Below are 27,777 nucleotides of genomic sequence, written 5' to 3' on the forward strand. Positions count from 1 at the left end.
TTTTTTTTTTTTTTTTTTGCGGTACGCGGGCCTCTCACTGTTGTGGCTTCTCCCGTTGCGGAGCACAGGTTCCGGACGCGCAGGCTCAGCGGCCATGGCTCACGGGCCCAGCTGCTCCGTGGCATGTGGGATCTTCCAACCCGTGTCCGCTGCATCGGCAGGCGGACTCTCAACCACTGGGCCACCAGGGAAGCCCCTTTCACTGGTGTTTTAACTGAAGATAGAAATCTCACATATTCAGATTTTGTGGGCTCAAAGCATTTCATACACCAAATAAAAATTTTCCAAACTCCCGTATGATTCAGGTTAGCAGATGACAGATACACAATCCAATTAAAACCAAACACATTGTTACTGGTGTTACCATGATGATTCTATTCCCATTACTCTGCATATGATATATTATAACAGGCTGGATTGATTTATTTGACCTCTTGTCAGATATTTGTTTATTGACTGAAATCTACATGGCATTTTTCCCTCTGGGGATTTGGCTAGTATATAAAAGCAACATGCCAACTACATATTTTACTGTTTTTATTTTTCCAGCTGCTTTCTTGATGGACAGTCTGTTCCCGATTTTTGTCTTTGCTTTGCAATCAGTTTGGGAAGAAAGGAATATCTGCATTTCAGTTCCCAGTGTGGGGATACTTTTTCAGGGGTTCAAGCCTCCTGATCCATATTTTGCCTCCTTAGTAATCCAGACAGATATAGGTATTTCTTGGGTTGCTATGGATTCAACAAAGCTTTACTTGAGCAGTGAATCCAAAAATATTTTTGTCTGTCAATGTACTTCACTCCAATTTAACTGCAGCTTGTGTGGCTGGTGGGGAGAAGGCAGGTGGCTGGATGCATTGACATTAGTCACACATGACATAACATAGTCAAACTGGGATAAGTGAGTATCACACAACCAAATAAAAGCTTTGTTGTTGTTGTTTTCTGTATTTTTTTTTACAGATGGATTCTGCCTATGAGCAATACTTGATTTTTAGAAGAAAGAAACATATGCTACACACACAGACTAAAAACATAACTTTGTACATGTGCATTCTGAATTATAAAATATAATAGTCTTATTTGCAGAAAACTGATAAAAAACATTTTCACTCAAACTTAGAAAATGGATTCATAGCTAAAGAATTCTTAGTTTGCAGATGATTGAGTGTGTCCAATAAAGAAAATTATTAGACAAAAGCCACCTGATCCAGCTACCATATCCATCGAGGCACTCTTCTTTCCCAATTAACTGTCTGTCATGTGGGCAGAACAGTTTGACCTTTGTCCCTGGAGCGCACCTGGTACTCCCCTTTGCTGCCTCTGAAGTTCTGCTCTGTTCCCTTTAGGATTCTGCCGAAGCTTCCTCTCTGCCCTCCAGATATCTGTGTCTTCTCTAACACGTCCACTGTCTACCATAGCTTGAGTTATTCTTCTTCTCCTGAAGCATTCACTGAATACATTCCCTGGCCATCGTGATGTTCCGGCCCTAGGAAGACACCAATGAAAGAATATATGAGCCTTCCCTCATGACCTTACAATCTTGTGGGAGAGCCACAAAAAGCAAACATTACAATAGAAATATATAGGTAGCAAAAAGAAAGGACCTACTGCCTGAAAGAAGGTGTTGGGAAAGGCCTCACAGGCAATTATTTGAACTGACATTTTGAAAAAGAGAAGATTCTCATGTGAACTTTGTGAGGGAGTGCATTTCAAGAAGAGGAGAAAACATATGTCATGAATAATGGGGCTGTTCAAGGAGCAGTACTCAGCTTAGGACTACGTAAGGGAAAAGTGAGAAACAGGCAAGACAGGTGAGGATGGTTGTCATGAGACTAGATATTTGTGAAGTCATGAGATCAGGAATGTTCTTATTTGCCAAATAAGTGAAGTTCAAACTTTATAACCGTTTCAATTTAGGGGGAGGGGGTGACATGCTCATATTTAAATTTCAGAAAGAAAATTTAGTTATCAGCATGCATTACTGAGTTTAGAAGCAGAGAGACTAGAACAGGGAGCATTACAATGCCGAAGTAAGGGATGAGAGAGTGCTGAGATGTTTGGAAGACCATGTACGGAGCTTGAAAACATATGGAGAATGAAAAGAAGGAGGGGTCTAGGAGAGAGCTGACAAATAATACTGTGAATACTATCTCTTCCCACCTTGTACTCATAGGCACAGTGCTAACCAATCAGAGTAATCACTGTAACTAAACCTGGTTTTGGCTCAAGAAAATAACACTTCTGAAAGCCACCCCCAATTAATCAAGGAGGCCAAGTGAGGGGACATATATTTGCTACTACTGAGATAAGGTGACTCCTAGTTTACTGATTCACTGGGGAATCTCATGTGAGAATATGTTGTTTATTAAGTAACTCATTATTTGGCCATCCCGTTTATTGTCATGCCACATATTTTGTTTATTTATGTTCCTCTTGAAATGCAATATGAATCTCTCATTTTTAATTAATTTTACCCATTTATAACTCTTTTTCTAACTAAATTGCAGGTTCATTTGAAACCCCAAAGGTGTTATTTACCAACATAACTTTTGTTTTTTCAAACATAGTTTGCACATAATTAGCAATTAGTCCATGTTTGCTGAATGGATTTGTTAGCCATTTTGACTATCACAAGGCAATGTCTACAGAATGGTGACACACAAAATATATTGCATGCTAGTGATAGGTGAATTGCTTCAAATCAAACAAAATTTGGTAAAATCAAAAAAAAAAAACAGTAACAGTAAAAAGTGGGATTACTACTAATCAAATGAAGGTATGTAAATATGTCTACGTTAAAATGTTCTTAAATCCAGCTGAGTTGTGTATCTGTGGGTCTTTGAAGTTGTAATTTTCTCTCACCTACACCATTACTTCTAAACTAATATGTACTTTCTGGAGTATCAGTCTGAGATTACTGGATTTGTAATTTTCTCTGTACACAGCAAAAACTTTTAACATTTCTGTCCCTACTTCACTACTGATAAACTCACATGCACTATAGTTTTAATTACTCATAGACTGTTCAAAGCAAGAATTTTCTTAAATTCCTGAAGATTTTTTAATTCTTGTTCTGTGAGAAGTTGTTGAAGACAGGCATTATTTTACATTTGGGATAAATTTAAGTTCTAAAAATACTAATACAGTAAAAATGTTTTAACTATGATTTATCCTTCATAATCCCCCTTCAGAATTGAAACAAAAAATGTAAAAATAGAACCGTCTCCTCAGTAAACCTGGGATCATGGGCACATGCACAGTAACAGGTGGGTACCTCTCCTTTTCCCCTCACGATGCCCATCTGCTGGTACCCATCTGCCTTATCTTTGTAAACAGGGATATTTTAAACTGTAAGGGAATATCAATGTCTGTAAATTTCTTAGAGAGCAAGATTTATTTAGATTCCCAAAAGTGACAGTATAATTCACTTAAAGTGAAACTTCATTTATAGTAAAGCCGAATGAACATTCAGATATCTAAAATGTATTGTATTGTTTAAATTGCATTTTTGGTTTATACAGAGCCACTTTTCTTGGAGCAGGTTTTGCTTATGAAATCAAATTGTATTCTACTCTATTTCTGTCTAACAGATCACGGTTCTGCCCTAAATGAAATCATTCTATTTTTCTAAACAGAGGAAGACAGGACATGGCCAGCTTTGTCTGGCTCGCTCCTGATTCACATTTACCCACTATCAGCAGCTTCTTCTTTGTATACTATGGCTATTTCAATAGCATTCACATTGTTAAATTCAGAACTATTGGTGGTTGCACTGATTGTATTGCCCTTCTGAGAGTGCTAGAAATGTTCTCAGAGGACAAAAAAATGTCTTGTAGAAAATATCATTGAGCACTTAATGGGTGCCCTTGGGTCCTATGTAGTAGGTGCTATTACTGAAAAAGACTGCTGTGCAAAGAGTACGTTCTTGGAGGCTTATACAGTGAATTATCATGTGGAACCTACACATAAATGTAATAATATGAAAGAGAAAATGCTTTTATATCAAATCAATATTGTTATATGAGATTACTGCTAAAATATTAGCCATGAAACAAGGCAAATGTGCTTGTATTCTGGTTTGGATGCGTAGTAGATTCGGTGGTGTAATGGGTCAATGAATTATTGGAGAGAATATGGGGAAAGTACAAATAAAATTTACTGAGTTGAGACCAAAACTCATTTTCAAGAAGTTCATTTGCTGAGCTCTATAGAAGACTTGTAAGATTGTAAAGCTTGAGGTAAATTGGCAAGATGATTGGGGAAATGACACAATAACTTCCTCTCATCGAGGTTTTGAGCCAATCTACTTATTTGTGAATCCAATTTATCAAATTCATCTCAAATTATATAGCTTGCTTTTCCTGAGTAGTTTAAATTGTCTTACAGACATTATCTCATTTGTCCTCATAAAGAGATGGGAAGCTACTGTTGAATGAATGCTTTATGGAGTATATATGTTAATGAATGGAAATTCAAAGTAAGTGTTTTTAATCCTTACTGTGTCACCCACTGGCTTCGTGACAATGATAAGTAACTTAACCTCTATGAGTCTTATTTTCTTTATCTCTACCATGGAGAAATATTCAAACTTTTCACTTAATAGCATGGGGCGTATTGTAAGAAGTCATGCCGATGCTCAAGAACATTCTTAGAATTCTACTGAAGAAAAGACATCCACTAAATTTTAATAAACTTAAAACTACACTAAAGCATGTTTTGCTATTGAAGTAACATCATCTAAAGGCAGCATATTCTTATAGATATCAGAATGATTTTAATTACTGAAATTATTTTTTAAAACATTTCTTGAGTCAGAAATACTTACCTGGAGCTGTGCTGGTGTGAGAATCACAGAGATGAATGATATGGCTGCCGCTTTCAGGAAGTTCTAACTAGAACAGACATGGTAAGAACATAATGAAACAGGAGTGGAGAGCTGTAAGTACTGGCGTGACCATGCCATGGGAGCAGAGACGAAATAGAGACTCATTCTGCTTGGGTGGAATAAAAGGAACAATTATGCAGGAATAGAGAGTAGAAGAAGAGTTTTGGACCAAAATATAAAAGATCTGAATAGCAGATGTAGACTGAACCCTTTTAACAGAACCATCAAAATTCTTAAGTTTCTTGAGTCTGATCAATGTATTTAATCTGTTCTATGCATCTGTAATTGTGATGGTGGTGAGAAAAGTAGATTAGAAATGAGTTGTAGAAAGACATAGAAACAGAGAAGGATAATTCAAATAGGATTTGATGATTTCTAAGTTGAGTAATGGGGTGTCTGGTGATACCATTAACCAAATATCAGAAGTAAAGAGGGGAAGCAATAGAAGGAAAGGAACAACAGAGTACGATTTTTCTAAGTTGTTTAATATTCTTCTGTATCTATATTTCAATCTTAAAATTCAGGTTATATTTTTAATATTAACCCAAATATCTGCAGTTTTGACAGATGCCTATGTTTAGATAACAGTAGAGCCATGGAGACCAATGTGCCTGTCCAAGGAGAATAGGGGTAGAGAGAATACAAAAGAGTGAAGACCAAATCCAAATGACATTTAAGGGGTTATTCACAAAGGAGGTGCCCATGTAGAAAGCAGAAAAAAGTTGTAAATGAAAAGCCAGAAGTGAATAATGCCATGGAAACTCTAGAAGAAAATCTCAACAAATAAAGAGTGTCCCATTATTAAATACTTCAGTGATATCAAAGGAACTTGATGGAGACCAAAACTCATTTTGTAAGAGCACTAATTGATTTTAGGAATTGACAATTACAAATTCACTGTAAGGTAGGAGGCAATGGTTATCTTATAGTAAAAAAAAACCTAAAGCTAGCCAGTTAATTCGAGAAATGTAGTAACTAAGGGAAGGAGAGATGGGACTGTTATTTGAAGAGAAACTAGGCTCAAAAGAGATCTTTGACAACAAAGCATGGTTTAAAACATCTACAAGTAAATTAACTGTGGATGGAGGCAATGAATTTCAGGAGGGAGAATACAGCATTCTTAGAGGAAAGCTGCATGAAGCAAGAGAGAGGTAAGATCAAAAACACAGTTCAAAACTAATTGAGCCACTTCTTCACAAGAGACCTTTAAAGGAGTTGGCTGCTTGTGGTACAGAAATAGGTCACCTGCTGGAGGGTTGGTTATGTGTGTGGGAGAGGCGGGAATAGATATTTTGGGTAGGGTGCTTATAACTCAGAACTTTGTTAAAGGAAATGGGAAAGGAAGCTGAGTAGATGTAATTATGGTACCTGGTAGCACTGAGATAAAAGCAGTGATTTTTTCAAAGGAAATCCAGACTCCAGGTAAAGCAGAGCAACAGAAAGAATGTTCTGAGGGAAAAGTTTGAGGATATCCCTTGTTTTTTAGCAAGCAAATTAAAGTTCTAGAGGACACAATCAACCTAGAAAGGATATTTTGCAAGGAAAGAGAGATTAAAGGTCTAGCACGGTGCTGTGCATGAGCTGCCCATGGCTGTTTCTACCCCTACAAACTGCCAGTTCTTTGTTTTCACAGAGGACATCAATGTGAGACAATGTTATTAGTCAGGCCCAGAACAGCTGGGTGGGAATAATATTCTAGAAAGATGTGTATGTTGGAAGTTATAGAAAGTGATGCTTCTTTTGGTGGAAAAGAGTAACTTGCCTAGGTTCAAAGAAGGCAAAAGAAGTTGTGCAGTTCTGACTGGTTTTAAATTTGAACAGGAAAATCTCTTTTATGATCTGGGTTTTAAGGCTTCAAGTATGAAAGATACAGAACTGTTTCTGAGGAGCAAGTCAGCAGAGTTGGTACGGGCTGATGGCCGGAGTGTTGGTTACACACTGAGAATGAGAACAAGAGCATGGGATCCAGGGGATGCTCACCTCACAATGGCAACCCTTTCCTTCCTAGTGTCTGTCTTTCACCCTCATGGCCTTTTCTCTCTTGGCCACCTTAGCTTTTCTCATAGTTAAGATCAATAGTCTTATGTTAAACCTATTTTTCTTCAATTCAAAATTGCTTTCATGTTAAACATTTTTTTTTTTTTTTTTTTTTTTTTGGCCCTACGCGGGCCTCTCACTGCCATGGCCTCTCCTGCTGCGGAGCACAGGCTCCGGATGCACAGGCTCAGCAGCCATGGCTCACGGGCCCAGCCTCTCCGCGGCATGTGGGATCTTCCCGGACCGGGCCACGAGCCCGTGTCCTCTGCATCGGCAGGCGGACTCTCAACAACTGCGCCACAGGGAAGCCCCATGCTGAACATTTTATTTCTCCTATTTAACCTCTGATTTTTTTCTTTATTCATCAGCTATGGGCAGAACTCATCCAAGGACAACCCATCAGGGATGAGTGAGTCTAACAGCTGAGGGATTATAAGTGAGCAGGCTCAGTCTATGCGCAAATCATAGGCTTTGTGGTCAACACGTGGGTTTCAAGGATATATTTTCAAATTAAGTTTTCTTATGTTTATAGTATATAAAAATCAAAACCTTGATCTACTTCCAGAGATCATTGATACTATTATATCAATGAAAAAAATCAGAGATGTGGAGAAAGAATTAGCCATAGTGGTTATTACAGATAGATAAATGGTTAAATATATATGTATGGCACATCCATAGAATGAAATTGTGATTTTTTTTTTACTTAATGCTATTGGGAAAAAATGTTTATGTTGTAGTTTGCTAAACAAAAATAGGGTACAAAAGAATGATCCATATTTTAGCAGAAAGAAATGTGTGTGCATCTGTGTGTGTGTGTCTGTGTGTGCGTGTGTGTGTATTACAAGCATATGCTTAGGAAAAATCCTAGAAAAACTACAATATAATTTTCATATTGCTTATTTCTGAATGGTCATTTCATGGGTGATTTATGCTTTTCCAATACATTCATCTAGATATGTTAAATTTTTTATAGTGACCGTGTATCACTTTTCTTATTAATGAAAAAGAATACTTATGTGATCACAGCTATAATTTTATGTTACAATTTTATGGCATACACATACACACACACACACTTCGACACATTGTCTGGTTTTCAAATGAATACAGTGACTTCACCTAGTAATTGGCTCTAATTATCTCCTGCAGGTCTGGGAAGTGTGTGCTTTTTGCCATTATGTCTAATGCCAGCCCATTTACACGTAGGTCCTCTACAATTGATCTTCTGGGCCTTTCATGATATAATACTTAGAATTTTCTCAACAGTGTGACTCTTTAATCTTTCTATACACAAAAAAGTGAAATATTTGTCAATTATTGAGTGCTTCAGTGTTAACCATTTGATTTAGTTGGTTGGAGGAGGGGAGTGTAGGAGCATCACAATGATGGGGGTAGGAGCTGGATGAATCAGAGGCTGTCTCTGCTGTTCATAAGGTGGAAAACAATGTGATTCACTAACCATTCAATTTATTTGTAGTCTTCCTGTTCATTAGTCCATGAATAGTATAAACTGGGTGAAACAATGATTCCGAATTTTCTTATCAGTGTTCATTCAGCAGGAGAAATCTTGAGGTCTCACTGTTTGTTTTGCTTTTTTCTTTCCTTCTTCCATCAATGATAAATTAGAAAAAGTAATTAAATACTGTTGGTAATAACTTGCTTGTTGTACCTTGAAAAATAATGTAGTTCATTATAGAAAACCCAATGGCCAGGCTTATTCTCATTCTTTTTCTTTCTCTCAGAAGCACACATGCACATGCATGTAAACATGCTACCGGATATTTAAACATTGTTTTGCTGATGTGATTATAGCCTAAATCTCACTAACTTTCATAGACATCAATCATACAAGTATTATTAAAAATACTATTAGAGAGATTAGAGTTATTGGGCTCTAACAGAGCCAGGTGCTACATACATTCTGTGCATGAATTACACTTTGTTGATGGCTTTGTTGATGGCTTTCAATATTCACTTGCTAATATTTATACTGGGTAATAATATATTTTATAACTTTAAAAAAGGGTTAAATTTAATTTTTCATAGCTTAATATTCTGTTCAACAATTACCAATGGAATCACTTTTCAAAGATCCTGTTAATTCTTTCAAGATTTAATGCTTTTAAAAAACTATATAAGCAATAGGGTGATTTCAAAATTGCAAAAAGAAAGAAAGGAAGGATGGAAGAGAGAGAAGGAAGGAAGGAAGGAAGGAAGGAAGGGAGGGACTTACTGTTCAGCATAGAATGCTCTACTCAAAGCAAGGTCCTGTTTTTATCCTTAGTTTCATGGTTTAGTTGATAATTGAACTGAAAGATGTTCTCTTCATAAAACTTTAAAGAAGAGTGGCCATGCTGTTTTTCCTGAGTAAAAGAAAAATAAACTCAAAGCTAAGCACTTTATTATTTTAGAGTAGGGGGTTGGTGATATTAGTAACCACCAAACCATATTTTCAAGGAACAGGTAATCTAAATCTATCAAGAGCAAAAACATTTTGCAGGATAATTTTGTGAAGAGCAGCCAGCAACATTCAGCTCTCCAGTCATCAAGCATGGCTCTAAGGAACTTTTTTAATCTGTTGGAGCTTCTACTTTTCTATGTAACTTTCATCTGATCAGTCTTTTAGAGGCTTACCTGATTGAAAATGAAATGTCTCAGATCTTATGCCAATAGTCTAGTGATGTTTTATATGGGGACAGTCTCTTGTGTATCTGTGATGTGTTGGTGCTGCACAAGGCATTTAATTATTAACACAACAAAATATTCATTAGTAGTACAGTCACTTCTAAGGTATTAATTTAACAGATATCTAGTGAAAGCATTTTAGCAAAACTTCCATCTCCCACAATAAGAATAAAATGCTTTTGTTTTTGAAAACTAATAATTATTTTAGTAACCCTATTATGTAAGGTGAAAAAAAATTAATAAATGATAAAATTCTGGATTAAATTTTTAATAATATTCTGGTCTAGTAGACTTTAGACTGCAAATGTAGGATATGGATGCATATTTTTCTGTTTCCTCGTGGTTACATTGAATACAGCATGCGCCTAATAAGTACTGTGAAAGACTATTGTGTAAGTAAACATTTGACATTATTTTACCATAGATTAAAATGAGCAGTAAAAAATGATATAAGAAAACAATGTGGCAATATATTAAGCTGAGTCAGAAGTTGTTTTTGCCTACATGTTGTGCATATGTCTCAACTTCCTTTTTCTTTGGTTTTATACTGATGTAGGAAATTGTATGTCACCTCTCTCTAGGTCACATGAATATTATGGTGAATATTACAATGTCTGTGAATTTTTTTTGAATCTATAGAAGGGTAACTGGCAAGGAGTAAGAACTAAGTATTTAATCTTTCTGGTTCAGAAAAATGTAACTCAAATAGCTCCACAGGTGACTTTACCCATTAGTTTCTACCTCCTGCCAAAGGCAACTGATCTGAGTTTGAATTACTTTTCTTTAAATTGGTATAAAGTCCAGTAGAAATGTTAATGTTCACTGGGGTTTATCTGTCATGGTGGATAGGAAATCTCTGAGTGAGACAAGTGTTGTCACAAATTGGACAATGCATATACTTGTAAGGGAAAGAATATTGCAAATAGGCCAGCACAATCTGTTATTATGGAGTTCTAAGTCTAATAGGACACTCATCAAAATAATAGCAATCATCACAATCAGTTAACTAGTATTTCATCAGTCTGGAAGCCATAAAAAATGACATTTCTGATATGCTTCAATGTCATTCTCCTGTCTTCCAGTGTACCTGTCCTGTTCGGAGTTGGTATAGCGCCCTTTTCCATGGTGCGGTGGTGCTATGACCCAGTGTGAGGTTAGCATCCTGCCTTGCAGGCTTTGTAGGCAACAGAGAGAAGAAAAATGGTTGAAAGGGCTACCCCACACCCACTGCACCTCAACGTAATGGATTACAGCTTCTGGTTTAGCTGATTAAGAGTTAAGGTTTTGGGATCCCTTAGTTTGGAGTTTGAATCCTTACTCTGTATTAGCTGAGGGACTTTGAAGAAGTTACTTAACCTTTCTATGCCTCAGTTTTATCTTAAAACAACAACAATCATAGCACCAATAGTAGTAGCTTAGTTTAGGGAAAATCTGATGTTAGAATAAAATAATATGTATAAAGCCCTTAGCACAGTGCTTGCCAGTAAGTCTTCAATAAATATCAGCTGCTATGGTCATAGTTATTTTAATTAACTTGATTAACTTATTCTTCACATTTCCCTAACACCATTTAGCTAATTGCTAGATATATAATTTGGCAAAGTAACATCCAAAAGGATTTTACATTCATTCTCTTCAGAGAGAAACACATATAAAGAACAAGTAGCAACACAAAGCAGGAGACAACTGATAAAACAAGAGCTACATTAGTCTAGTAAATAAAGAAGTGGTCTTGGTAGTCAAGGATGGGTGGAATTTGCTGTGGGAGAGAAACAAGTGCAGAGCAAAGGCTGGAAAACTTACAAACTGTGGGGAATAGATCAGACAGGGTACAGAAATGAAAAGAAATTTAACATGTTCCTAAGTCAGTGAAAAGTCCCAGATGCCTAGCAGTAGGAGAAGACCTTGACTTTGTGTGACTTGAAACTTATACATTTTAGGGCTCTCTTTAAGAAAAAAAAGAATACAAGTTAATTACTTTGTCTTCAAGGAGACCTGTGCAAATGAGGGGCCTTGAAGCTGATGTCTAACTTCACTGTAAATCCACATCTATCTGACAAGAGAAGTATTCACCAAATGTGATAAAATGAGTAGGGTGGCCTTGGTTATGGACAGCTCTGAAATCCTAGAAGAGGAGTTTAGAGCTGTGTGTTAGAACAATGTTTCTCAAAGTGTACTTCCAAGGACCAGCACCATCGGCCTCAGATAGGAACTTGTTAGAAAGGCAAATTCTAGGCCCAACATCAAACCTCCTGGTTCAGAAACTTTGAACCAGCAACCTGTGTTTTAACGAGCCCTCCTGGTGATTAAGATGCCTGCTAAAGTTTGAGAATTCACCTTGCTAGAAGATAGTCTCTGACTGGCCTATAATTAAGATGAATTAAGTAATGGCAAGCTCCGAAAGAAAGGGGTTCAGGCACATTATACGTATTCGGCATTGGCTAGATGAGAGGCAGGTAGACAAGTGATATCCTGTTACATTGTTAGCATATAAGGAGATATATAGGTAAAAGGGAATTGACTAGGTTTGATTGCTGCATTCGAGTATGAAGGAGTTTTATTTCAGGATAAGTCCAGGTGTCCAGGTTGCTTTGGACAGCAACAATGAAGTCTGGAGGGGTCGTTTGCTGGAAGGAGAATATGAGGTTGATGTATGGGAGAAGGTATAGAAAATTCTGCTTTAAACGTAGTTAGAGACCCAGACCAAGACATGTTCAGTGCATGTTATGAATTCTTTTCAATTCTGTCCTAGAGGTGTCCCCTGGAATTTCAATTTAATGGTAGGACTCACTCAAGGCTGACATCCCCCAAATCTGGTGTCCCAGGGAGGGGCAGGAGGAGGTCTTCAAGACGTGGGCTGCAGCAGGTGAACTAAAGATGCAAGACTAGAGGGAGGCAGGGGATGGACCTCATCAGTTTCCTAGGGTCCTCTCTACTCAAACCAGACAGGAGTTTACACCAGGATGGGGGCCCTAAATAGACTGGGGAGGAGGAGGCAAATCTAAAGATGAGAGAACTGTAGAACTACTCAGAGGCATTGGAAATGAAGTTTGAGATTTTACAAGAGCATGGATTTTTGTTGTTGTTCCCTTTCATTATTTATAAGTCAAATAAAGGAGAAAAATAGTTACACTATCTGGAGTGGTATAGCATTTTTTATGTTTCCACAACTTTTATTGTTATATATATATATATATATATATATATATATGTATACTTTTATTCTTTTAACAATTGCATTGTATAAGTAGGGCCAGTATTATTATCCTTGTTTTTGAGGTGAGAAGAGGGAGGCCCAGAAAAGGAAAAATGACCTCCAACAGCTTTAAAAAAAATTCTGGTTTGAGCATGCTGACCCTAGGATACCAATGAGATATTTAAGTAAAAATATGATAGCCAATGTGGTAAAAGGGACTGGAGTTTGTTGCAAGGACTGGAAGTACAACGTTAGCATATTTCCTGGATGGCAATATAATACAAAACAATATGTAAGTACACACCCTCCTCACCCCACAAAACAATAAACTAACAATTTTACAGATTGTGCACTAGCTGATTTCTTTTTTCTCAAATTGTTTACATAGAAAATAAATGTGATATAGTTCTTTTCCCAGTGGGTAGCTAGTACTTAAAAGAAATTCCACTATAGTGGAATAGTGGTTTTTACTTTCCAGTAACTTTGAATAGGCTCTAGCAATTCTAAATACTATGGAGAATTAAACAGAAACAAAGGATTTTTTGAGCACTTTTCATCATTTTTTTCCATATTATTATGGTACTGTTTCATTCTCTTATTCCAAAATCAACATATTATATCTAGTGCTGATTGGGAATTATTCTAACTTTAATAAAATGTGCCTATTTTATTTGTATTTTTGCAATATATACATAATAAATATAGTTGTGTTTTATGATGGATGCCAATATGAATGGTGAAATAAGCTTTGATTAGAAGCCTTGTCTTTGTGTACTATCACATAAGACCAGAAGCATTTTTCACTTACCAGTTGTTTTCAAAACAGTGATATACTTGCATTCTATGTCTTTAATGGCATAAAATTGATATATTCATAATGGCCCAACCACTTTCAAATTGGCTGCTATACACTTTAGGAAAGACACCTGAATACAAACGTTAGCCTTAGGCACAAGCCATGCACTCAGAGGTGCATAGGCCCTGGGCTTTGGTCACACAAATTGCATTAGACAAAATGAGGAACATGGAAACAGAAGTGAACATTACCTGCACGCACAAATGAGGATTCTTATTCAAATTCCACTGCATGGCCTGAACATAGTATAAAGTTAGTAACTTTATGCTGAGTGAGTGAAGAGAAGTTATTTATTCCTCTTTCTCTCTATTCTGTGCTCACAACTCCTTAGGAAATTCAGAGAGGATCGTGAGTGTTTTCAATTATGCCACAAGTGTTAGCAACTGAAAATAATTTCTAAGCCAAATCAATATAGTCTTTATATACATAAAATTTTAAAAAATCATTTATTAACACATATTCTAAGTTGATAAATTAAACATAATTAATGTTTTAAAAAATAAATATTTCTAAACCACTCATGATCTCACTATTTTATCCTGAGTAATGTTTGAACTCTTGTTTTTTCTTTACATCTTTGTGCTCAGACATAAATGTATTTGCAGATTTATTATCTTGACAGGTAGAACTTGTTCATTATTTTTAACTTAAAATTATATCTTAAATATTTCCAAAGGTTTTCACGCTTTTAATAATATTACAATAATGGCTGTACAATACTCAATGTAATAACACTGAATTGATACTTTGAAATAGATCTAGCCATTCCAGCTCTTGTCATAGATATTGCTGCTATGAAAAGTTTTAGAGAATAGCTCTTTCTACGGTTATAATCTTAGGAAATGTTTCCAGAAAAAAATGTTGATGCTCTCTGGAATATTTCCATGTAATATATTCACACATTGGAAGTATTGTTGAAGCTTGAATATATATATAAACACATTGGGTCTTAACATTGGAGGCCAAATTAGGCTTAGATGGGTTTCTTCCTTTAAAAAGTATTTTCCCTTTAAAATTATATCACTTCCCTTTGAAACTGAATTATTTATTATATATTTGAAACAACATATGAAATTATGCTTTCCTTTAGAGTTATGTTGTTATTTATACCTTATTAAAATATAAAATGTACAGTTCAGTTACTATGTCTAATAATAAAATATTAAATATAGTAATATTTACCTCATAATAGGAATTAAATAAGTGAAAACTGCATCCAAATTAATGGTCCCAAAGAGATGTTTTCAGAAAAAATGACCTTAATCCAATTTATAAAGCTAAAAAACCCGCCTGTTTTTAAATATATCCCTTCACTGATCTTCCCTCATCTTCTAGGTTATTGCGTTCCAAATGATGGTCCAAGGATCAGTGTGGAAGAGACTATAAAATCACCAGGGATGTGGCTAAAAATAGTTATTTCCAGATATTATCAACCAAATCTTTAGGGGTTGAGGCTTGGGAATTGGTATTTTTAATAAGTTCCCCAGGTAATTCTGATAATTTCAGATGGAATTCAGAGCCAACGGCCTAGATTACCAGGGACGCCCACTCCATTTCTATCCTGGTTTTATGTTTCCTACATCCTGCCACAGTCCATCCTCCACACTTCAAATAGATTGCATTCTCTTTGGTCTTGGACTTAAGGTATTATTTTATTTCTCCCTATAAAATTCAGTTTTAAGCTTGTTATGTAATGATGCCTGCTACAGTATTTCTTTTTAGATTTATCATCTGACCCTTATATAAAACCATTCTGGATATAAGGCAGGACTAAATAGCTATGAAGGAAGCAGAAATATATTACTATGTAAAAGACCTTGAAATACCTTCTTCATCCCTTGGTTTCACTGATAGAATGCAATCATCACCTACTACCTAGCTAAATTCATTACCAGTGTTTGAGAATTAGAAATGTGCATATTGTCTCTGGAAGACATTTTAAAATGTACATATTGACAGTATCATAGTTTAATTGAAAATGATTGCCTGAAAAGGAGTTTGTAAGCAAGGAAACAAGATGATTCATTGGATCTGTGATGCCAACCACAAGAAGCACACAAGGAACGTTTGAGGGAAATGAGGGTTACTTTACATTTTAAAGTGGGAGTGGGGGAGGGAGAAAGTAGTCTGAAGACAAAGTGATAAATGGTACAGAGTTGTGCAGAAAAGCCCATCTAGTCCTGCTTTGGCCTAGGTTTACTACCAGCCAAGCACACTTACCCAAACCCTCAAAATGGAAGGTTCCATTTGAAGCAAACTCAAATAATAAAGTCCCTTCATTTTCACCAAATCAATTTCCCCTCCTGAGGGCTCTTCTTACCACTTTTCCATAGAGATCTTAGTTCTGAGGAAGTGACTCAGCAGGCGAATGGATGTTCCCATAAGCTGAGATGTCTGTGACTCTGCTTGCTTTAGTTTTTTCAAATTTCCTCCAATCTCCTGTGTGAAGTTTTTGAACAGGAAACACTTGCTGCTCAATCTCTTCCTCCTGTGTCCACCTCTTTCCAAAGGGGCACTTCTTTAATATTCGCTAAGTACAGAAAGGAGGAAGAACATCCCACAAATAATTTGGAAAATAATATTTATTGCTAGGTGACCACCTCAAAATACACCTTTTTTTAAATTAGATGTTGACATTTTCAGTTAGAAATAACTGACTTGAAGATTTATTGGCCAATGCTAATAACAACAATGACAACAGTTAAAGCATTTATTTATCTGTTATCATATGTCAGGAAAAACAAGAGCCTTAAATAAAATAGCTCATTTAATCATCCCTTAAATCCCATAAATCTAATATTTTATCCCTCTCCTCTTTATGCTAAGGAAATTTAAGCACAAATAATTCAAGAAACATCTCCTAAATCACATATTGATCAAGTGAGAGAAACTGGATTCCAATCTGGACTCCATGGAAGCCTGCAATCTACTGCTCACTGCCAAACATATTTTAATCATATTTCTTTTAAAATTTGTTCTTTGTAATGGTATGTTCATAACAATTGCAAGATATAAATTTCTTTTTTATTTAAGAAACTCATATTTTGTATGAATATTTTAAAAGAATCTAATTAATGTATTGTGAAAAGCTTTTTAATCTATAGTGTGGCTTTTAACCATATGTTTGCACAAAACAAATAAATTATATCAAAGAAAAAAAGTTATTTTTTTCCTCTGAGACTGTCTCCCTTCTATGGAATAAATCAGGGCCCTGATAACACCACATTGCAGAATACGGGCATTTTTCAAAGGCATTTTTCTCTTCTCAGTTTCTCAAAGAACTTCATCAAAACTAATGGGACTATAGAGAAGATTTATCAGAGGCTCAGTCAGGTCTGTGAGAGCTCCCCTGCACGTGGGAACAGGCACATCCATCTGCCTTCCCTTGAGGCTAGTCGGATAGAGAACTCGTGGCAGGTATGATGCCTTCTAAAGAGACTAATTTTTTAAATAAAGCCTCTTTCTTCCTATGCTATTCTCTAATCATGAGTAGCAATCATTAAAATACTTCCCGTAAAGTGTTATTTAATTTTGTAGTTATAATGGATAGACTAAAGAGTGAAATATCTTAAGAGTGTATCATGACTAATTTTGCATCTGGGACAGACTTTTTGGCAGTATATGAAGTAATGAAAGTCCCTGCTTCATACTATATTGGTTCCCTCTTAATCTTCATTTAAATAATTGGATGTGATGTTCCTAAGTCTATTTCAAGTCTACTAACATTAGATTTAGTTTATAATATGTGTTTCCATTAGGGGGCTGCTTATGATGAAGAAAAAAACATCTTGTGTAGATACCCTCAGATAGAATAAGAGATTAAACTGTGAGGTTAAACTTTTGTTATTATAGTTCCTTAAAATAATATAATGATAACATATATTAAAAATAAACATACTGTGGAATGAGGAGATAAATCAATTCAATCTGTTCCCTATCCCCCTATTTCTTAAATTTAAACTGTTATTCAAAGCTCAGTATAAGGGACCAGAATTTGAAAGTTTTGGGAATAAATGACTTTTTAGAAGTCAGATAATATTTTTGTTGCAAGAAAATAATTTGTAAATTTGCTTTTAAAATATAACAATATGCTTTATACAATGAATTTCTAAATCATGTGCACTTACTATATATATGTATGTGTGTACACGTATAGTTGTCAGAAACCTCCATAAACAGACAGTTTGGGGAACTGTGGAAAACAAGTTTGGATAAAGGCCACTAAAATGCAGGGGGGTTTCATAAATGATGTTTGACTATTAAAAACATCTCTGTCCAAACGTAGTTGTTATATTTAACAGTAAAACAAAAACCAAAAAGCCAAAACAAAAACCAAACAACAAGAACAGGCTTCAGGTTCACATAGTAACTATAGAAATGCCCAGAGGTAGGTGGCCGGAAAGAACCAGATAGACTGATAATTAAAGGACAGATCAGTTTATCACTTTCTACATGATACTTTCCATCAGACACAAAAAGAGCGTAATAAACCTGATAATTAAAAGTATAGTCACATGGCAAATGAATAGAAAAAAAGGAACTTTGTAGAAAACTAACCTCTTTTAGGAAAGCTAACTTTGTTTCAGTTAAAGTTAAGTTATAAGTAATTAGATTGAGCACATCATTAAGTCCCATTTGGAAAACAGAGATAATTATTGATCTCTAAAAATTGGTAGTTATCTTCTTAAAAAGAGAAAAAAAATAAGAAATGGAAAAAGTAGATATCTTAGACACACAGCTAGTTGTCAAATTCCTTTCAAAAACAAAATAGTGACATTTAGGGCTGACTCAATACATTGAAAAATTGAGTCTTGAACATATTTGATTGCCATTCTAACTCAGTATAAAATATTGTTTCATGTACACATCTAGATGATATGCATTTTGACATAAATTTTGAGAACTTTATATCTTTTTTCATTTGAGTTAAATTAGGAGGATATTGAATGGCTTATGAATTTATTTAGGCAATTAAAAAATCCTTAGTATAATGTTTTAGTGTGAGCTTACTGATATAGCAAATTAGATTTTTAAAACAAATATTTCTCTTAATTATTGCTGTGTGGTCCATATTTCAGTTATTGATAGAGTGGTTTTACATAAAACTAATTTTTTTTTTTTTTTTTTTTTTTTTTTTTGCGGTATGTGGGCCTCTCACTGTCATGGCCTCTCCCGTTGCGGAGCGCAGGCTCCAGACACGCAGGCTCAACGGCCATGGCTCACGGGCCCAGCCGCTCCACGGCATGCAGGATCCTCCCGGACCGGGGCACAAACCCATGTCCCCCGCTTCGGCAGGCAGACCCTCAACCACTGCGCCACCAGGGAAGCCCAAAACTAAATATTTTTAATCTTTTACAAATACTTACTTCAAGGAATTCTGAAAATAAAGACATTCTACAGAAAAATCTAACTTTCCTACTTTTTTTGGTTCTAACTGTTTCTGGGGACAATGGGAACAATTTCTCAGCATTATTTCAAATAATAAATATTTATATTACAAATGATATAATACAGGAGAAACATACATTAATTTTGTACATGAACCTGGAGGCATAATAAATAAGCTGAAAAATCTTCCTGACAATAGCTGAAGTTTTACAAGCTTCCTGCAGAATAGTCACCTGTGTTGATAGAAATTAAAACCAGGAGAGTAGGAAGTAAAAGCTTAATATATCAAATGCATCCATGTTTTTGGAATGTCTCTTAGCTGTCTCTGGAAGATTAATCTCTTGAGCAGGGTACCTGGGATTCAGTGTTACCAAGGGGGACTCCCCTGTCCCCTCTATCCCACGAGGAGCACACGGCCCTGTCTGTTCCTCCTACTTCTTAGATCCCATGTTGCCTTCTCTCTGTCTTTCAGTCACAGCCAAACTCTGGTCCTAATTAAACCAAGGGGATTGACATTCTCTCCTAGGTACTTAGAATGTTGTACCAAGAGCATTCTCAGACCATGCCAGCCAGGGAACAAGACATGGCTTTTCCCATTTTGGGATTTCTCTACCCTTGTTTTGTTTACAGTAAGAAACTAAAACTTGGATTACCGGCAGCACAACATAGCTTCTATTCTTGTTCTTTTGTGTTCGGTGAAATAATTTTCAGGAACATAATTCTTAAAATTCTATGGCACAAATTTTCAATGGTTTACACAGTTTTGAAATTATTTTGCTGTTTTATTCTAACCAATGTGATCAATAGAAACACAATACCTGCACATTTGAACCTTAGTTCAAACATCAAATCTCCCACTTTTATTTGAGTATGGTGATTACAAAAAATAGCTTATCAGCTCTATAGTTGGAAAATAAGGTTAGTTGAGACAGACTTAGCGGTGTGTTGAACTTATTAGCTATGTGACTTCTGGGAAGTTTTCTGCCTAAATCTTAGTTTAATCTTTTGTACAATGTGGGTAATTATAAAAGCTACTCTTCACCTATCACTTTGTAAATGAGTAAAGGATATCAAGTACTCAGAAATATGACAAGGTCATATAAGTACTCAAAAAATGAAAATCAATAATACCAATAAATATATTATTTTTATAAATGTTTTTATCACTTTAAAAGTATCAGAAATTTAATATTTTTAACTTTAGGACATTCTTGGGATATTTGTGTCCTAGCTTAAAACTGTTTAGAAATACTGAATAAAATCAATAGGTCATGAGTTAAGTCTAAAATCCACTTTTTAACATTGATAAAAATTAAGAATGTTATTAGTTTCCTTCTGTACAAAGAGAATTTGATTTTATTTCTTGTGAAATTTATTCTCTCAGAAATATGATTGAAGAATGGAAATGATATCAAGCTACTTATTCCTTTAGAAGTAACTTTATTTCATTTAAAAGTTCAAAGAATGTAAAAGAAACTTGTGAGGACAGCATATACTTTAGAAGTATAAATGAGTTTGGTCAGCTCTGTTCGTATATTTTTTTATATGCTCTTCCTTTGCTACTTTCATCTATTATCAGCATTTCTCCTATTTGCTGCTTACTCTGAAACCTGTATCTCAACCTTGCTTGACATCTAAGGCAAAATTAATTGAATTTAGAGATTAAAGGACATATGAACTGGGCCTTGAAGGGTAAGTAGGAGTTTGCCAGACTGAGTATAAAAGAATAAATAATATAGCCTGAACCCAGGCAGAGGGTTGGGTTTGTTCAAAAACCAGTTTGTTTGGACAGCATGGTGTTCTAAAGCATAGTGGGCTGGGGAAATGGTTACAGTTAAAGGAAGATGGCTGATTCACTTTGTTATAAAGCAGAAACTAACACACCACTGTAAAGCAATTATACTCCAATGAAGATTTTTAAAAAAATAAAAAGGAATAAAAAGAAGCTGGTATAGATTGCAAAGAACTTGAGTCCTTGGTTTTTCTTGGTTTATGTTAGAGTTAGTGATGATTGATTGAAGTCTTTGTTTGGTTTTTATGTTTTCTTTGTTTTGAATTGAGCCTTAATATTATGACTTTTTTTGGTTTTCAGTGAATGAATGGGTAAGTTTCTTTTGGATATCCATTTTTCATGTTTTAATATCATAATCCGATACGAGGTCTGTGTTATCTATTGTAGTGAATATTTACCAGCTTATTAATCAGCTCCCACCTCTTCCACACTTAATCTAATTCAATCACCACTTCAAAGCACATCTCTGTTTATGTTACCACTTTTTCCTTCTCTTTTCCTCTCCACTTGACTCCAGTTAAAAACTTAGGTAATTTTCAATTTTATACTGAATCTTCTGTAAAATCCTTTACCTAACTTGCCATATAATTTACTTATTTTACTGTGACTATTGTAAATCATTTGCCTTCACTCACTAGAATGTAAGCTCTGCAAGAACAGGGCTCTGTGACCATTCGCCCACGTATCCCAACTGCCTGGAACATAGTAACATTCAGTACAATGTCCAGCTCAAAATATCCTCTCTTGATGAATTTGCTCTGAGGACCCAAGCTGTGGTTTGTATTGCACTTTTCTTGTGCCTCTCAGATAAGACTTAAAATTCTCCTTAGCCATATCTTCCTCTTAAATAAAAAGCTCTGTGAGGCCAGACAGTATTGTTCACATATTTGCATCTTCCACAGATTTTAGCCCATTAGCCCAGTGAATAAGTAAATAGGAAATAATTGTTTACTGGAAAAAAAAAATGAGTGGGGATTACATACTGTGAAGTAATGTACTGTGAAGATGTTCTTTATTTTTTTTCACCTATTGTGGCACAATAATAATCATCTAAGAGGTCTAAGTAATCATCATTTAGTTCATTCAGTCTCTTATTTTGCATTCAGTAGATCAGAGCATTTTTAGATAGCAATAATCTGGATGATTTGTTTTCTCTGACCTGGTTGAATATGTTTGATATAAACTATTTCTCAGTCATTTTATAAAATGAGATTGAGCTCTGTCTGGAAGAAGAGTTCAAGAAGCTGCAGGTACACACAATATAACAGATGTTCTTTTCTCCTTTAGAGTCACTGGAAACCATCTTCACTTTGCAAAATTAAAGGGTAGAACTGACACAAATATTGAAAAATTCTTCTAACTTCTTACCCAACCCCAAAACTTAAGGTTTGAAAATTGATTACAGCTGCTCCCTTCTGTTTCTTTCTTTTTTTTTCCCCAACCTTCATGGTGGACACATTGATGCACCAGTGCTCAAGCAGAGCCTCTGCCTGCAGGTGCATTTACCACTTGGGGAACGTGCTGCCCTTGTTTTATTAGCCTCAGCATTTTCAAAAACCTCACTTCGCCTGTGCTGCTTGTGCATACATCACTGTCCACCTCTTTTGCCTTTTGTATTTACCGTTGTCTTATGCTTCAGCATTTCTGATGCCCTTGAGAAGTTGTAACCACGCTTTACATTTGAAAAGGTGCCAGCTCATTTAATCAGGTGGAGTTTGAGAGGCATGAATGAATTTATTCTATCTAACATTTAATAAAAAATAAATTAAAAATGTGACTTATGCTATGACATGCTTAGCATTACCCTTCCAGGTTTAAATTTGAGAGTTGTCAGCTCCCTCCCTGGTCTGAGAACTGACATGTTATCAATCTAGTGTGTGGGTGACAAGGCTGCTGATGTCTTCCCAAGGCACTGTTTAATAATTAATTTTTCATTGCAGGCATGTTCAATAAATGGATTACAAAACTTAAGCCTGTTTAAAAGGTTTTAGAAATTCATTATTAGTTTTAAAAGATGAATGTACAAATTAACTCTCCCGTGATAAGTGGGGCATACTAAATATAGCTAGGCCCTATGTGGTTTTAGCCTATATTTATATACAGTGTGGAGTAAGGTATATAGTCAGTACAGTTTTGTAGACAATGTCACTGAATGACCCAGGAAGTGATTCTTTTCAAAGGAGACTCAAAAAGGGAGATCAGATGACAAAATCATGCTTTGAAAATTTTCATCTTTTCTCTTTCTCTCAGAAGTCCTCAACCACCAAGCCTCTGGACATGATCTGTGCTATTTCTGGAGTGAGGACCTCAGCTCAAGTTTTTCCACAGAAATAATATAATGATTTAAAATGAAAGGAATCTTATCAGTTATCACATCCCAATTTCCTTGATTAAACTTCAGTGCTGGTTATTAAGCTGTTATCTTCCAGCTTCAGACCAGCTTTGTGATTCCTGGATGGGGGCTCTGCGAACTGCATTTTCTCTTGGCCAGTAGGGTACACTAGAGGGAGGCTGGCTGGCAAGGTGGAGGGAAACTGTGGCTTCCTTCTTTTCTGGCTGTTCTTTTCCTTGTCCTGCAGCAATGACAGTTCACGCTGGCAGCAACCGCAGCCCTTTCTTGGTTGCAGTGCTTTTTTTAGCAACCTAGAATCAGTCTCTTTGCCCCACCTTGGAGTTACCAGGAGTAGCCAGGCAGTGTCCTCTCTTCTGAAGTCTGAGGCCCAGTTCTGTGGGGCTCCCATTTCTGATAACCCCAAGCTCTTCCTTTGTGTCTGAAGCTGTATAGGTGTTTGCTGCTTCCCACAGTCACTCATAACTATGTTACCTCTGTGTCTTTTTTCTTTCTTTTCCTTTTCTTTCTTTCTTCTTTCTCATTTTTAAAATTTGACTTTCTAGCCCTCCAACATCTGGTTAACAATTTCCTATGTTAAATTCTCTCTGCTAAAACAACTAATGTGCTTTGTCTTCTCCCAACTGGTGCTTGGCTGGTACCAGTGACACAGACCATTAAAAACAAAAACCAAAACAAACAACCAGTTTGTCCCTAGCTTCTAAAGGAACTCCATATAATTGAATGATTGTAGAATTCTGATCTCTTTTGTTTTAGACCATTGGAAATGTTTTACATGTAATTATAATATATGTAACTTTTTAAAAAAATATATAAAATCAGAGTTCTTAGCAGGCTCCCTCACAGCTTATTTACTGGTTGATTTCTTCCCTCCCACCCTCTCCAGCTTTCCCTTGTCTGTTTTGCATTTCAAGCCAAGGTGTGAGGAAGGACAGAAGTATGACAGTAACTACAACTCTGAGAGTCACTTTCCCTATCAGCTATTGTACAAGTGAGAAGATTTAGGTAAAAAGCAGAGGAGCTACCCTCTTTCAAGTAATGTTTCTCATCATTGTACTAAAAACTTGGCTTTCTGAAATGGTTACTCTTACTTCATAGCCATGTCTCAGATTATTCTGAACAAAGACTTTCTGAACAAAGACTATGTCAGTAATTCATCTAACTTAAATCTTTCCTCAAATGAAATTCAGCCAAGACCACTACCTGCAAATGTTTATTTATAGACAGAATTATTGATGTGGTCTTATTTTTCTATATTCAGCATACAAAGTAAATATCAGGTAAATCAGGAAAATAAACAAAACTATTTCCTTGGTTAATCATTTTCCAGTTTTTATACATTGATTGGTTCATTCAATTTTTCTGAATGATGGCTAGCCACAGATGGCTACTACAAATTATGCAACATACTAAACACTGATTGAACATTTTTAATGGGAACTTCTTTTTGGAATCACTCTTTACTAAATAATATCTAGTATAAGCAATACAGAGAAAGGTATTTCATGAAGACTGAAAATTACTGATGTCCTTATTAGAGTTTATTTCAGAGGAAATCTAAACTTTAACATCTAAATTTTAATGTAAAATATTTTCTTTACAGGTAGACACTTCCTTCAATGGTAGATGTGTTTTCTCCTTTGCCACTCTTTTACATTTTAGCTGTAGTCCATTCTGGACTTTTTTTGAATCAAGACTCTTAAGTGGTCAGAGACTTTTACTCTATAGCTCTGATTTACATCCTCATAAAGACAACTGATAGGCAAGAATAATGGTATACTTTGGCCCTAGGAGATTCTTGATGATGAAATTAATTCGCCTATTTTCTCACCTGTTCTGTCTTTTGTCTTTTGGGGCATGCATTTTTATCAATTCAGCCTGTTATTGTGACTAGTTCAAAGTCATCCAAGCCTTTATATCTGGAATAAGCCATTAATTAAGCAAGGTTTTGTACCACCCACTGTATCCAACTAAGAATATCAGGGGGCTGTGAAGTGGAAACAGATACTGACTCTGAAATTAAAAGAGCTCATCTTCTAAGAGTGTGATGAGATATTAAAGAATAAATGAATTAATATCACAAATGAGGTGCAAGAGTAAAAGAAAAGAACAGTACTCAGATATAGTTAGGTTGGTGCACTGCCAAGGAAACAAGTAGCGTCTCTGATTGCTTCATAAGCATGTCAAATTGCCTGACTCCACTGGAGGGGGTGTTTCAGCAGTATCAAGTTAGATCCCTGACTGCTCTTGAGACAGCTACAATGTCTTTCCCCCATTGTACCACAAATCCTCATATACTATGTAAAACACAGTAGATGCTCAGAAAATATTTGATGAGGGAATGTATCATTAGATGATCAAAGCATTTGTCTTCCTATGGGGATATTAGCCTCCTTTCTTCCCCTGAATCTCAGGTTATAATCTGCTCATTGATTAATCAAAAGTCATAAAATATATATGTAGAGCTCACTGGTTATCATCTTAATATATATTTCTAAAAATCTGGAGTTTGCGGCTCCTTTCAGTGTTAAGCAAAAACAAAGCTTATTCTGTCACGTGGAGACTTAAAACTTCCATCAAGTTGTAAGTGATATTAAATAAAAAATATCCTTTACCATATAAAGAATGGGTAAACAACAAGGTTCTACTGTATAGCACAGGGAACTATATTCAATATCCTGTGATAAACCAGAATGGAAAATAATATGAAAAAGAATATATATATATGTATAACTTTGCTGTACAGTAGAAATTAACACAAAACTGTAAATCAACTATACTGCAATAAAATTTTTAGAAAAGAAAAAATATACTTTATCATAATCATCTATTTAACTGCCTTATGAAATGTTAAGTATGAAACTTCTCATTTAACATTAATTAAATGTTAAGGTATGAAACTTCAAGGATTATGCCCCAATCAGTTTTGACATTGCCTCTTGGTCTTATTTCTATTTATATTTATGCTAGTGAAATTTATTATTTTCCTTCATGAAAGACTAGTATTTTCCCTTATGAAAAGCATTTTATTTTCTTTGTGAAAGTATGCTTTACTTTACCTCTGATGAAGACTTTATTTTGGTTTGAGTTTTGGGATTTTGTTATTTTGTTTGTTTTCAAGTCAACCTCATTGTTAATCTTCACTTGAAATTAATTTTCAGGCTTGAGTTCAGGTGAAAATGTTAATGGAATTGAAAAGCAGTTAGTCAAGCGAAATTACAACGAATAAATTAAATTTGAGCTAAACTGAAATAATAAAGAATGATAAGTTTATTAAATAAGAGTAAATCAAAAGTATGCATTTTTTAAAAAGTGGGTAACTAGAGAAAGTAATTTTTTTCTGAAGTCTTTTATGATTCTTATATATGTATTTCTTCCTAGGGAGTACCCTTTTGGTAAGGGTACACTTTGGTTTTGAGATACATGTTGAAATACTTCATGAGGACATTTAGCCTTGCTGTTGTCCATTGTGATGGGAAAAAATGTGTCTCATCGTTCTTCTCATAATAGTTTTTAGATATGAATGGATTGGTCTTGCAAAACTGAGTTTATACCTGCTGGTGTCTTGCAGCTCCAACTTGATTTTGTCATGTATGCAGACAAGTTATGGACGGTAGACAGATTCAGAGCACTTATAGAAAAAGGAATAAGAAAATATATTATGAACTCTGGTCCAGATGATATACATAACTGACAAACTGGAGTCAGGAGCATACTAAAAAAGCATATTAATATTGAAAATATTTTCAGATGGGTCTTCTGGAAAGGAAAATTAACATTAAGCAATAACAAGAAAAAACAAACTTTATGGAGAGATAAATGCCAAAACCTATTTTTTAGATATTCTCTGTAGTGAACTTATTCTTGGCTAGAAAAAGTACTTCTTTGTAATGAAAAATATCAAAAATTTTAATCGTAATTAGGATGAGTAGAAGTTGGAAGATGGAAACTGTATCAGTTATCCAATGGATATGAAAATATCAAATATAAATAGGCATAGATCTTAGTATAATATTGTTAGATATCAAGTGTGGAGACATCTACACTCTTCAGAAATGTAGGTTTTCTTTGAACATAAATGAGAATTTTTATCAGTTTTATTTACTACTGAATCTGTGTTTGATATTGATTTGGTTCTCACATTTGCTTAACTGTGTCACAAATGCTATATTCTTCTGAGGAAAAGGAGAAGGAGAGGGAAATGATGGACTGTCAAGTAGTGTCACACAAGTTTTCACCAATCCAGGCATAGCCAATGCTTGGGATTTACTGTTTCTAATTGTTTAAAATCTTCTGGGATTTAAAACTTTGTCTTATTTTACCTCTCAAGATACAAGGATATACATGACTATTATTTTAAACCTCATTCAGTTTAGCCTTTAAATTAATGGCCCCATTCACTGGACGATTGTCAATGTTTGTTGAGTTAGAAAACTTTGCAAGCAGTAACAGAAAAGCAAAAGAAAACAAGCAAACAAAAAAACCCAACACCTCTTCTTCCTTTAAAAATAATAACTTTTTTAGCTAAAAAAAGTTGGTGACACATTTATTATACTGCTATGTCTTGAAATATTATTATTTTTCA

General features: G+C 35.2%; 1 protein-coding gene across 4 annotated transcripts in view; it reads left to right on the forward strand.

Annotated features, from left to right (window-relative positions):
- PCDH9 (protocadherin 9) overlaps positions 1-27,777 on the forward strand; it is a 986,051-nt gene that overhangs the window by 225,521 nt on the left and 732,753 nt on the right. The gene's annotated exons all lie outside the window — the stretch shown is intronic.

Source organism: Aethalodelphis obliquidens, unplaced genomic scaffold (genome assembly GCF_003676395.1).
Source record: "Aethalodelphis obliquidens isolate GAN/ISIS:26980383/991018 unplaced genomic scaffold, ASM367639v1 scaffold76, whole genome shotgun sequence".
NCBI lineage: Eukaryota > Metazoa > Chordata > Mammalia > Artiodactyla > Delphinidae > Aethalodelphis > Aethalodelphis obliquidens.